General features: G+C 36.9%; 1 non-coding gene across 1 annotated transcript; it reads right to left on the bottom strand.

The window, feature by feature from the left end:
- Positions 1-8714: 8714 nt before the first annotated feature.
- On the bottom strand, positions 8715-8821 carry LOC128592833 (U6 spliceosomal RNA). The gene has a single exon (XR_008382045.1). It is a non-coding gene; the product is annotated as a U6 spliceosomal RNA (small nuclear RNA).
- Between the last annotated feature and the right edge of the window lie 3989 nt (positions 8822-12810).

Consider the following 12810-nt stretch of genomic DNA (forward strand, 5'->3'; position numbering starts at 1 on the left):
CAGCAACCTCCACCTCTTGGGCTTAGGTGATAGTTTTGCCTCAGCCTCCCAAGTAGCTGGGACTACAGGCACCTGCCACAACACCCGGCTATTTTTTTTGTTGTAGTTGTCATTGTTTTAGCTGGCCCGTTACAGCTGAATCTGCCAGCCTCAGTGTATGTTGCCAGCACCCTGCCCACTGAGCTACGGGTGCTACCATGTAAATTAAACATTAAAAAAAAAATTTTTAGTTGTGTCTGTTTTAGCCAGTCAATTGTTTGTTGTTATAATTCATTTGGATGGATTAACAACTGTCACTAACTTTAGCTTAACTCTTGTTGGTGTTTGGATTTACTTCTACTTTATGTGTTTTCTATGGTATATTCTCTTTAAAATATATATCCTTTAACATTTTACAATTGCACAAATAGTACAAGGATATATTTTCATTGTAAGAGGCCCTGTATGGAAACTGTACAGAGCAGAGCATGAAACTTGAAAGGATCTTTCATATCCTGCCCTGGGGAAGAATTACTGTCAGTAGTCTGGAGTGTATTTCTGCTTCTTTTTTTCTATACATTTTTAATACATTTCTGTATATAACTATACCTATGTGTATAAATACCTTTACAAATAAATGATATATTCTACATGCTGTTCTATGATGTCCTTTTTAAAAATACTTAAAATTATGTCGTATGTTGGCATATAGCTCTTGCTCTTTAGAAGATGTGCAGTATTTCATAACATAAATGTTTCTAAATTTACTTTTCTTACTTGGGAATTTAGATAGTTCCCAGTTTTCTGGGATTACAAATGATGACACAATAGACAGCCGGTGCTTGCCTCTTTACACAGGAAGGACAGGAACCTCCAAGTGGATTTCCATTTGCTTGGTCTGATGTATGTGTGCACTTAAGCTGCCAGATTACTCTTCAGGAAGGCCGAGTCCATTGGCATGACCACTGACAGTACATTGGAGTAGGTGTTTCCCATGCACCTCTAAAACATTCATACTTTTGATTTTTGTGATTTTGCCACCTGATGGGTCAAACATGTTATGTCTCTTTATTGCTTTGGTTTCTATTCCCCTAAATATTAGTTGTTTGATCATTTTATGTGTTTAATGCCTGTTTGGGGGGGCTTACATTTATACTTTTTTCTTTTCTTTTCTTTTTTTTGAGACAGAGTGTCACTTTGTTGTTGCCCTCAGTAGAGAGTCGTGGTGTCATCATAGCTCACAGCAAGCTCAAACTCTTGGGCAGAAGTGATCCTCTTGCTTCGGCCTCCCAAGTAGCTGGGACTGCAGGTGCCTGCCACAGTGCCAAGCTGTTTTTAGAGATGGGCTCTCACTCTTGCTAAGGCTGGTCTGGAACTCCTGAGCTCAGGCAATCCACCTGCCTCGGCCTCCAAAAGTGCTAGCATTATATGCGTGAGCCACTGCACCCGGCCTATATACTTTTTTCTTAAAACATTTTTCAAGTGTAGTTTAGGAAAAAACAGGTGATGAGTTTAATTTATCAAGTTTATAATTTGATAAATTTTTACAGCTGAACATACCCCTGTAACTATCACCCAGAGGAAGAGAGAAAATATTACCAGCCTCTGGTTTGGGTACCCACATCAGCATCCTTTTTGTGTGTTGCTCTTTCTGTATTTTATATAAACAAAATTATACAACATGTACCTTATGGTGTCAGGCTTATTACTTTTTTTGTTGTTGCAGTTTTGCCCAGGGCCGGGTTTGAACCTGCCACCCTCAGTATATGGGGCTGGTGCCCTACTCACTGAGCCACACCGCCCACTTCTTTTTTGAGACAGGGTCTCAAGCTCTTGCCCTGGGTAGAGTACCATGGTGTCACAGCTCACAGCAACCTCCAACTCTTGGGCTCAAGCGATCCTCTTGCCTTAGGTTAGTAGAGACAGGGTCTTGCTTTTTGCTCAGGCTAGTCTCAAACCTGTGACCTCAGGCTATCCACTCACCTGGTCTCCCAGAGTGCTAGGATTACAGGTGTGAGCCACCACACCTGGCCCTGGTGTTGAGCTTCTTTTTCTTAACATTGCATTTGAGAGATTTCTCTCCATTATTGCATGTAGTTGTAGACAATTTCTGCTCATTGTTTCTAGTATTCCTCTGTATAAATATACCACAGTTTCATGATCTATTCTATGGTGGATGGATATCTGTGTAATGTCCAGTTTTTGGCTATTTAGACTACTGCTGCTGTAAACTTCAGTATATATACGTTATTGGGTGAATTTAATTTTTATTTCTTAGGTGTAAAGACTTAGGAGTTGAGATTTATGGGTCACTTGTTAAGTAAGAGTACAGTTGCGATTTATGGGTCATTTGTTAAGTGTGCATTTGACTGTATGAGAAACTGTCAAATTATTTTTGAAAGTGTCTTTCCCATTTTGCATTCCTTGCTTTGCATCTGTTTGACATTTGTTATATTATTATTTTTTTATTTTATCCACTCCTAACAAGTGAGTGATTTTAATTTGTCTCTCTCTGCAGCTTAATGGTTTGGAGTATCTTTTCATGTGTCTATTTGTCTCCTGCATATTTTATTTGGTAAAGTGTCTGTTAATTTGTCCATTTGAAAAATTGGGTTTTTTTCTTACTATTGATTTTTGAGAGTTCTTTATAATATTCAGGATAGAAATCCTTTGTCGGATATGTGATTTGCAAATATTTTCTTCCAGCCTGAAGCTTGTCTGTTCCTTGCCATTTTAACATTATCTGAAGTTTCTTTGGCCTGTGAGAGTGTTAAATTATTATATAGACAAATTATTATATATTATATAGATATATTATTAGTCTGTTTTTCAAAGCTTTTGTTGTCAGTGTCCTGTTTAAGAAGGATTGCTAAGGTTATTGACGCTTCTTTTTCTGATTTTTTTCTGTGTAAAAAACAACAGTAAAATGTATCAACACACACATTAAATTGTACATTTTTCCTATCAAATGTCTGCTTCCTTCTCCCAAACAAGTGAAAAAACTTCAACTGCCTTTACTTCCCCCCCTTCCTCATAAACTCTCACGTGAGATAATCCCAGCTTGTTATTATCCTGCGTCATTTCGTAGGTTAATTGTTTGTTCGAGTTCTTGTTTTCCCGTAGGCATGTTGTCTAGACATTTTTTTTCAGAGAGGACTCGTGGGTGACAAATTTTCTCAAATATTAGAAACATTTATTTTTCTTCCATTCTTAAAAGACTAGGTAATAATTATGAGTTGAAAATAGTTTTAAGATACTGTTTTATTGTCTTTCTGCTCCAGTGTTACGGTGGGAAATGCGATTCCATAAATAATTGACACATTTATTTGTCTAGTTACCTATTTACTTACTTTCTTTGGAAGATTTAGAATTTTATTTTATTTATTTATTTATTTATTTATTTATTTTGAGACAGAATCTCAAGCTGTCGCTCTGAGTAGAGTGCTGTGGCATCATAGCTCACAGCAACCTCCAACTCCTGGGCTCAAGCAATTCTCCTGCCTCTTCCTCCCAAGTAGCTGGGACTACAGGTGCCTGCCACAATGCACAGCTATTTTATTTATTTATTATTTTTTTATCGTTAAATCATGGCTGTGTACACTTGTGCAATCAAGGGGCACAATATGCTGGTTTCATATACAATCTGAAATATTCTCATCAAACTGTTCAACGTAGCCTTCATGGCATTTTCTTAGTTATTGTATGTAGACATTTGTATTCTGCATTTAGTAGGTTTCGCCTGTACCCATTTTAAGATGCACTGTAGGTGTGGTCCCACCCATTACCCTCCCTCCATCCTAACCTCTCCACTCCCTTCCCCTCCATTGACCCTTTCCCCATATTCTTGAGCTATAGTTTGGTTATAGCCTTCATATGAAAGCTATAAATTAGCTTCATAGTAGGGCTGAGTACATTGGATACTTTTTCTTCCATTCTAGAGATACTTTGCTAAGAAGAATATGTTCCAGCTCCATCCATGTAAACATGAAAAAGGTAAAGTCTCTATCTTTCTTTAAGGCTGCATAATATTCCATGGTATACATGTACCACAATTTGCTAGTCCATTCGTGGGTCGATAGGCACTTGGGCTTCTTCCATGACTTAGCGATTATGAATTGGGCTGCAATAAACATTCTGGTACAGATGTCTTTGTTATATTGTGATTTTTGGTCTTCTGGGTATAAATCTAGTAAAGGAATTATAGGATCGAATGGCAGGTCTATTTTTAGGTCTCTAAGTATTCTCCAAACATCCTTCCAGAAGGAACGTATTAGTGTGCATTCCCACCAGCAGTGTAGAAGTGTGCCATTTTCTCCACATCCACACCAACATCTCTGGTTTTGGGATTTTGTTATGTGGGCTACTCTTACTGGGGTTAGGTGATATCTCAAAGTAGTTTTGATTTGCATTTCTCTGATGATTAAGGGTGATGAGCTTTTCTTCATGTGTTTGTAGATCGTGCGTCTGTCTTCTTTAGAGAAGTTTCTCCTCAAGTCCTTTGCCCACCCTGAGATGGGATCACTTGTTCTTTTCTTGCTAATACATTTGAGTTCTCTGTGGATTCTGGTTATGAAACATTTATCGGAGGTATAACCTACAAATATTTTCTCCCATTTTGAGGGCTGTCTGCTTGCTTTACTTACTATGTTCTTGGCTGCGCAGAAGCTTTTTAGTTTGATCAGGTCCCAGTAATGTATTTTTGATACTGCTTCAATTGCCTGGGGAGTCCTCCTCATAAAATATTCACCCAGGCCGATTCCTTCAAGAGTTTTCCCTGCACTTTCTTCAAGTATTTGTATAGTTTCATGTCTTAAATTTAAATCTTTTATCCAGCGAGAGTCTATCTTAGTTAATGGTGAAGGGTGTGGGTCCAGTCTCAATCTTCTACAGGTTGCCAGCCAGTTCACCCAGCACCATTTGTTAAATAGGGCATCTTTTCCCCACTGAATGTTTTTAATTGGCTTGTCAAAGATCAAATAATGGTAAGTAGCTGGATTCATCTCTTGGTTCTCTATTATGTTCCAGACATCTACTTCTCTGTTTTTGTGCCAGTACCATGCTGTTTTGATCACTATGGATTTATAGTACAGTCTCAGGTTTGGTAGCATGATTCCTCCTGCTTTGTTTTTATTTCTGAGTAATGTTTTGGCTATTCAAGGTTTTTCTGATTCCATATAAAATGAGGTATTATTTTTTCGATCTTTAAAATATGACAATGGAGCTTTAATAGGAATTGCTTTAAAATTATATATTGCTTTGGGTAGGATAGACATTTTAACGATATTGATTCTTCCCAGTCATGAGCATGGTATGTTTTTCCATTTGTCAACATCGTCAGCTGTTTCTTTTCTTAAAGTTTCATAGTTCTCTTTGTAGAGATCTTTCACGTCCTTTGTTAGATAAACTCCCAAATATTTCATCTTCTTTGGCACTACTGTGAATGTAATAGAGTCTTTAAGTGTTTTTTTCAGCTTGACTATTGTTGGTATATATAAAGGCTACTGATTTATGAATGTTGATTTTGTAACTTGAGATGGTGCTTTATTCCTTGATCACTTCTAAGAGTTTTTTAGTAGAATCCCTAGTGTTTTTCAGATATACAATCATATCATCTGTGAAGAGTGAAAGTTTGATCTCTTCTGACCTTATATGGATACCCTTGATTTCCTTTTCTTCCCTAATTGCCACGGCTAAAGCTTCCATTACAATGTTAGAGAGCAGTGGAGACAATGCGCAGCCTTGTCTGGTTCCTGATCTGAGTCGAAATGATTTCAATTTAACTCCATTCAATACCATATTGGCTGTGGGTTTGCTGTGGATGGCTGCTATTAGTTTGAGAAATGTCCCTTCTATATCAATTTTCTTAAGTGTTCTGATCATGAAGGGTTTCTGTATATTATCAAAAGCTTTTTCTGCATCAATTGAGAGAATCATTTGGTCTTTGTTTTTTATTTGTTTATGTGCTGAATTCTACTTATGGATTTACATATATTGAATCAGCCTTAAGACCCTGGGATAAAACCGACTTGGTCATGATGCATAATTTGTTTGATATGTTGCTGGATTCTGTTTGTTAGCATTGTGTTGAATATTTTTGCATCTATATTCATTAGTGATATTGGTCTATAATTTTCTTTTCTTGTTGGGTCTTTTCCCTGTTTGGGGATCAGGGTGATGTTTGCTTCATAGAATGTGTTGGGTAGTCTTACTTCTTTTTCTACATTTTGAAACAGGTTGAGTAGTATAGGTACTAGTTCCTCTTTAAAGGTTTGGGTAGAATTCTGACATGAATCCATCTGGTCACAGCCTTTTCTTTTTAGGGAGATTTCATATGGTTGATGCTATTTCAGAACTTGATATGGGCCTGTTCAACATTTCCACTTGATTCTGGCTAAGTCTTGGAAGGTGATGTACTTCCAAGTATTGGTAAATTTCCTTTAGATTTTCATATTTCTGAGAATAAAGTTTCTTGTAAGATTCATTAAGGATTTTTTGAGTTTCTGAGGTGTCTGTTGTTATTTCATCTTTACCATTTCTGATTGATGAAATTAGAGATTTTACTCTTTTTTTCCTGGTTAGGTTGGGCAAAGGTGTATCTATTTCATTGACCTTTTCAAAAAACCAACCTTTGGATTTCTTGATCTGTTGTATAATTCTTTCATTTTCAATTTCATTTAATTCTGCTCTGATTTTGGTTATTTCTTTTCTTCTGCTGGGTTTCAGGTTGGAATGTTCTTCCTTCTCTTGTTGCTTGAGATGTCCCATTAAGTTATTAACTTCCTCTCTTTCCCTTTTCTTGAGGAAGGCTTGCAGTGCTATAAATTTCCCTCTTAGGACTGCCTTTGCGGTATCCCAGAGTTTCTGATAATTCGTGTCTTCATTGTTTTGTTCCAAAAATTTGGTGATTTCCTTCTTTATCTTGTCTATAACCCATCTATCCTTCAGCATAAGGTTATTTAGCTTCTATGTTTTTTTTATGGGTATGCAGATTTCTGTTGTTATTGAGTTCAACTTTTATTCCATGATGGTCTGAGAAGATGCAAGAGATAATTTCTACTTTTTAAAATTTGCTGAGGTTAGATTTGTGGCCTAGGATGTGGTCAATTTTGGAGTATGTTCTGTGGGCTTATGAGAAGAATGTTTATTCAGTTTTGTTGGGATGAAATGTTCTGTAGATGTCTGTTAAGTCCAGATGTTGAATGGTTAAGTTTAAATCTAAAATTTCTTTGCTTAGCTTCTTTTTGGAGGATCTATCCAGCACTGCTAAAGGGGTGTTGAAATCTCCAACTACTATGGTACTGGAGGAAATCAAGTTACTCATGTCTGTTAGAATTTTTGTTATAAAATGAGGTGTGTTCTGGTTGGGTGCATGAATATTAATAATTGAAATCTCATCATATTGGGTATTACCTTTAACAAATATGAAGTGTCCATCCTTATCCTTAATTATTTTGGTTGGTTTAAAGCCTATTGCATCTGCGAATAGGATTGCAATGCCTGCTTTTTTCTGTTTTCCATTTGCCTGGAATATAGATGATGACCATCCCTTCACCTTGAGTCTATATTTGTCTTTTAATGTAAGATGAGATTCTTGTATGCAGCAGATATTGGTTTGAGTTTTTGTATCCAGTCAGCCAACCTGTGCCTCTTTAGAGGACAATTTAAACCATTCACATTAATCGAGAATATTGATAAGCCTTTTGAGAGTCTGGTGGACATTTTTAATCCTTTTGCGACTGTGGAAGTTGGAATTTGATCAAAATTTTCTGGGTGGGTTTACTTTTTGTGGTGCAGGATTATGCTTGTTTTTATGGAGGATAGTCTGAGAATATCCTGGAGAGCTGATTTAGTTGTGGCAAATTTCTTCAACATGTGAACATCGTTAAAGTATCTAACTTCTCCATTACAAATGAAACTCAGTTTAGGTGGGTACAGGATCCTGGGTTGAAAGTTATTTTGTTTTAGGATATTAAAAGTCGATGACCATCCTCTTCTAGCTTGAAAGGTTTCAGCAGAGAGAACTGCAGTTATTCTAATATTCTTGCCCTTGTAGGTGATGGTTTTCTTTCGTCTGGCTGCTTTCAGAATTTTCTCCTTCATATAAACTTTAGTGAAATTGATTGTGATATGCCTGGGGGATGTCTTATTTGGGTTGAGTCATGCTGGAGTTCTGAAACTGTCTGCTATCTGAATTTCAGAATCTCTTGGCATGTCTTGAAAGTTCTCTTTCATAATCTCATGGAGAAGAGACTCTGTGCCTTGTGAAGCCACTTCATCGCTTTTGGAAATCCCTATAAGATGAATATTGGTTTTCTTTGAATTATTTTAGAGCTCTCTGAGAGAGTGATCTGTTTTTGCCCTCCATTTCTCTTCCTCTTTAAGAGTTTGGGAGTGTTCGAAAGCTTTGTCTTCAATGTCAGAAATCCTTTCTTCTGCTTGCTCCATTCTGTTACTGAGAGATTCTACTGTGTTTTTCAGATCTTTGAGGGCTACAACTTCTTGTCTCAATGTGTCAAAATCTTTGTTCATTTGGTCTTTGAATTGTTGAATTTTTTAGACATCTTTTGGGTTCCTGCTTGGAATTCTAATTTGATCTTGTTTGCTATCCAGATTCTGAATTCAATTTCTGACATCTCAGCTATCTGTTTGTGCATGGGATCTTGTGCTGTGTCTGCTCAATTGTTCCTTGGGGGAGTTGATCTACTCTGATGATTCATATTGCCAGTGTTTTTTCCAAAAATATGGAGTGCTTCACGAATTTGCGTGTCATCCTTACGCAGGGGCCATTCTAATCTTCTCTGTATTGTTCCAATTTTACTATATGTGCTGCCAAAGTGAGCACCACAGCTATTTTTTGATTGCAGTTGTCATTGTTGTTTGGTAGGTTTGGGCTGGATTTGAACCTGCCAGCTCAGGTGTATGTGGCTGGTGCCTTAGCCACTTTATTTTTATCTATGGTTTTCTGACATGTCACCTCAGTGACCTAGATATTGTTTTTTTTTTTTTTTTTTTATCTTTCTTGACACTTGGTATGCCCTTTCAATTTGAAATCCTATATATTTGAAAAAACTTTTCCGGTTTATTTCTTGGAGTTACCCCTCATTTTAATTCCATCTTTTTCCTCTCTGTAACTCCTATTCGATATTAATTATTTTGCCTCTGAAACTCCCAGTTTAATTTTTACATATAAAATTGAATGTATGTTTCTTCTCTTATTTTTGTTTTATTTTTAATTGGCAAAAATTTGTATATATTTATGGCATGTAGCATAATGTTTTGACACATAGACATTGTGAAATGATTAAATGAATTTAATTAACATTTCTATCACCTCACATACATGATTTTTGTGGTGAGAACATTTAAAATCTATGCTCAAAAAGATCTACACTCAGCAATTTTCCAGTACACAACACATTATTATTAAGTATGATCACCATTCTGTACAATAGAGCTCTAGAACTTATTTCTCTTGATCTAAGTGAAACTTTGTACCTCTGATCAATATCTCCCTATTCCCTTCCCCTAGCCCTGTGCACCAACCTCTTGTAATGACAATTGTATATCCTGCCTCTTTTTTAGATGAAATCTAGATTTCTTAGGTCAATAAAATCTGTAGGTGAGAAGGCTATAGGAATTATCATGGATATCCTAAGAAATGTGCTGGGCTAATAGAATAAATGAAAGAAACGTTTTGTGTGATTGGACAATGCAGACAGCATTAAGGTAACTGTACATACAATTTCATGGCTCCAATATTTTGTAATTCATATAACTGCTTAAATTATTTTCTTTTTAAAAACTTATAAAATTTTTATTTTTTTTAATTAAATCATAGCTGTGTACATTAATGTGATCATGGGGCACCATACACTAGTTTTATATACCATTTGACATATTTTGATCACACTGGTTAACATAGCCTTCCTGGCATTTTCTTAGTTATTGTGTTAAGACATTGTGTTAAGACATATATTCTACATTTGTATTAAGACATATATTCTACATTTAGTAAGTTTCACGTGTACCCTTATAAGATGCACTGTAGGTGTAATCCCACCAATCACCTTCCCTCCACCCATCCTCCCCCCTCCCTCCCCTCCCTCTTTGCCTTCCCCGTATTCTTAGGTTATAACTGGGTTATAGCTTTCATGTGAAAGCCATAAATTAGTTTCATAGTAGGGCTGAGTACATTCGATACTTTTTCTTCCATTCTTGAGATACTTTACTAAGAAAAATATGTTCCAGCTCTATATATGTAAACATGAAAGAGGTAAAGTCTCCATCTTTCTTTAAGGCTGCATAATATTCCATGGTGTACATATACCACAATTTATTAATCCATTTGTGGATCCATGGGCACTTGGGCTTTTTCCATGACTTAGCAATTATGAATTGGGCTACAATAAACATTCTGGTACAAATATCTTTGTTATAATGTGATTTTTGGTCTTCTGGGTATATACCTAGTAGAGGAATTATAGGATTGAATGGCAGGTCTATTTTTAGATCTCTAAGTGTTCTCCAAACATCTTTCCAAAAGGAATGTATTAATTTGCATTCCCACAAGCAGTGTAGAAGTGTTTCCTTTTCTCCACATCCACGCCAACATCTCTGGTTAAATTATTTTCTAATTAAATTTGACTTTTGGTGAAATTGATGCTGAAAACTTCCTTTTTGGAGGAGGATGAAGTAAGTTGATGTGGAAATGAGTGCTGTTGGAAATCCCAATGTTCTATTTGTAGTATTTTACTCACTTATTCAATTTTATGCACATTGGATTTTCTCAGTCTTTCTATGCATTTAGCCTCTTTTGATCCCATAATAAACGTCTTCAAAAGTAGCCCCCCAGCTAGATGAGTAAGGAAGTTATTGAATTCAGCACTGCACACTGGTATGGCTTACCTGCAGAGATTACTGTGTTTAGTAGGTCTTGATGCATTCTTTAGTATTATCATGACCTCTATAACATTCATCCCTAGATTCTTGGAAAGGATAATAATGATAGCTACAGTTTATTGAGTATCTAAAATATGCCAGATATAGTATTAATAAGTTTATATGCACTGCTTCAATAATCTCATGATACTCCATGTAGATAATATTATCATTGTTTCTATTTTATAGAAAAGGGAGGACCTGGCACAGGGTCCAATGTCAATTAGTAGCAGTAAGGAATCAAACCCAGATAGTCTAGCTCCAAGGTCTGCACTCTTGAGCATTATATTGTACTGACAGGCCTTGATAATACAACAGGAACTGAACAATCCAAAATGAATATATGGCCTCAATGTTTGCACAAAAACATGAGGCTCTGTATATAATTAATTATTCATTAAGATACCATACATTCTACATAGTCCCTGGAAGCCCTTTAAAATATAACTTTTTAATTTGGCCTCTTACTGCACATTGAATGATATTCCCACTCCTCTCTGAAATGCTCCTTTATTGATTTGTTGAGAAATTTGCTCTGAACTTCTTATATTTATAAGCTATTTTGCTTTTAGTACATGTGAATGATTATCACAAGTGATATGACAACCTGGGTAGATTTTAATGCATGTATGGACAAATTTTGAATTGGACACTCCTTCAAGAGAATTCTTCTTCCATAATCCACAGTCATGACGCTGCCTTCATGCACCTGTGGCCCCAAATCCCATGCTTGCTGGTCCTGCATACATAACAGAAGAGTTTGTTGTTGGGACCCTACTTCATTTGCTTTAAGGTGGGATGGATATTATCACAAGAATGGAAAATAATTATCCAATGTGCTCAATACTAATATGAAACCAATATGTGGACAACTACATGCCCATGTGAAAGAAAAACACAAGTATGTTCTAGTGAGGGTGGGGAGAGGGAAAGGAGAAAAGGGACAAGGGAGAAGGATTGGCAAATTGTCACCTAATGTGTACAGTGTTGGAGTATATAGCATACCCTGTGGGTCAAGTCCAACCGCAATTTGAACTTTACTTTGGAAGTGAAAACAATGTAGTCTAAATATTTGTACCTTCATATCAATATGAAATAAAAAAAACAAGATAGGATGGATACTCTCTTGGCATATATGTTCTGTGAAGCTGACTGGATGAAAGGAGCTGTATTAAGCCAAAAGCCCACTCAGGTTCTGGGGTGGAGACTGGATCTAATTGCTTTCCTCAGAAGTTCGTGGGAAAGGATGGGCCATACTACATCTTTATACTGAAAAAGCAGCTGAAGAACTGCTCATGTTCGATTGTTCTTTAGGGATACTCAACACAAGGACTTTCTTCATATAATCCTTCCCTGTGCTTCTTCCTCTCTCTAGTGGCTGAATCCATAGGTAATGAAATTATGGAACCCTAGCATAAAACTTGTCAGCACTGAGCCATGATGCATGTGGGCACGAGGGTGGGGGGAAGGCATGGAGGGAGGGAGGGAGAGAGAGAGAAAGAAAGAGAAACATATTGTAGATTATAGGCAGAAAGGAACTCCAGGAGGCAGCAAGCCCATGACGGCTGACAGTAATTAGAGTTCTCCTGGTTTTCTTTTCTCATCTCTTCACCCACCTGAGAAGGGAGGACCCACCTTGTGCAGAGGCATCATACTGGTCCCCAGCCTGTCCCCTTGTACCCATCTTCTCTGCTCAGAGTTGCTTACCTCTGTGCTGACCTCTTATACCCAATTGACCCCCCATTTTGTGCTGCTCTCCACTTCCAAGCTCTTTGGTCTCCTTCAATAGCTCAGGGAGGGCTCTTTGATGGTGAGGACTAGGTAGTTGTTCTGCAAAATGTGTGAAAGAAGAGAGGAAAAGCAAGCATCCAATGTACTCTATACTAAGATAAA

Source organism: Nycticebus coucang, chromosome 8 (genome assembly GCF_027406575.1).
Source record: "Nycticebus coucang isolate mNycCou1 chromosome 8, mNycCou1.pri, whole genome shotgun sequence".
Taxonomy (NCBI): domain Eukaryota; kingdom Metazoa; phylum Chordata; class Mammalia; order Primates; family Lorisidae; genus Nycticebus; species Nycticebus coucang.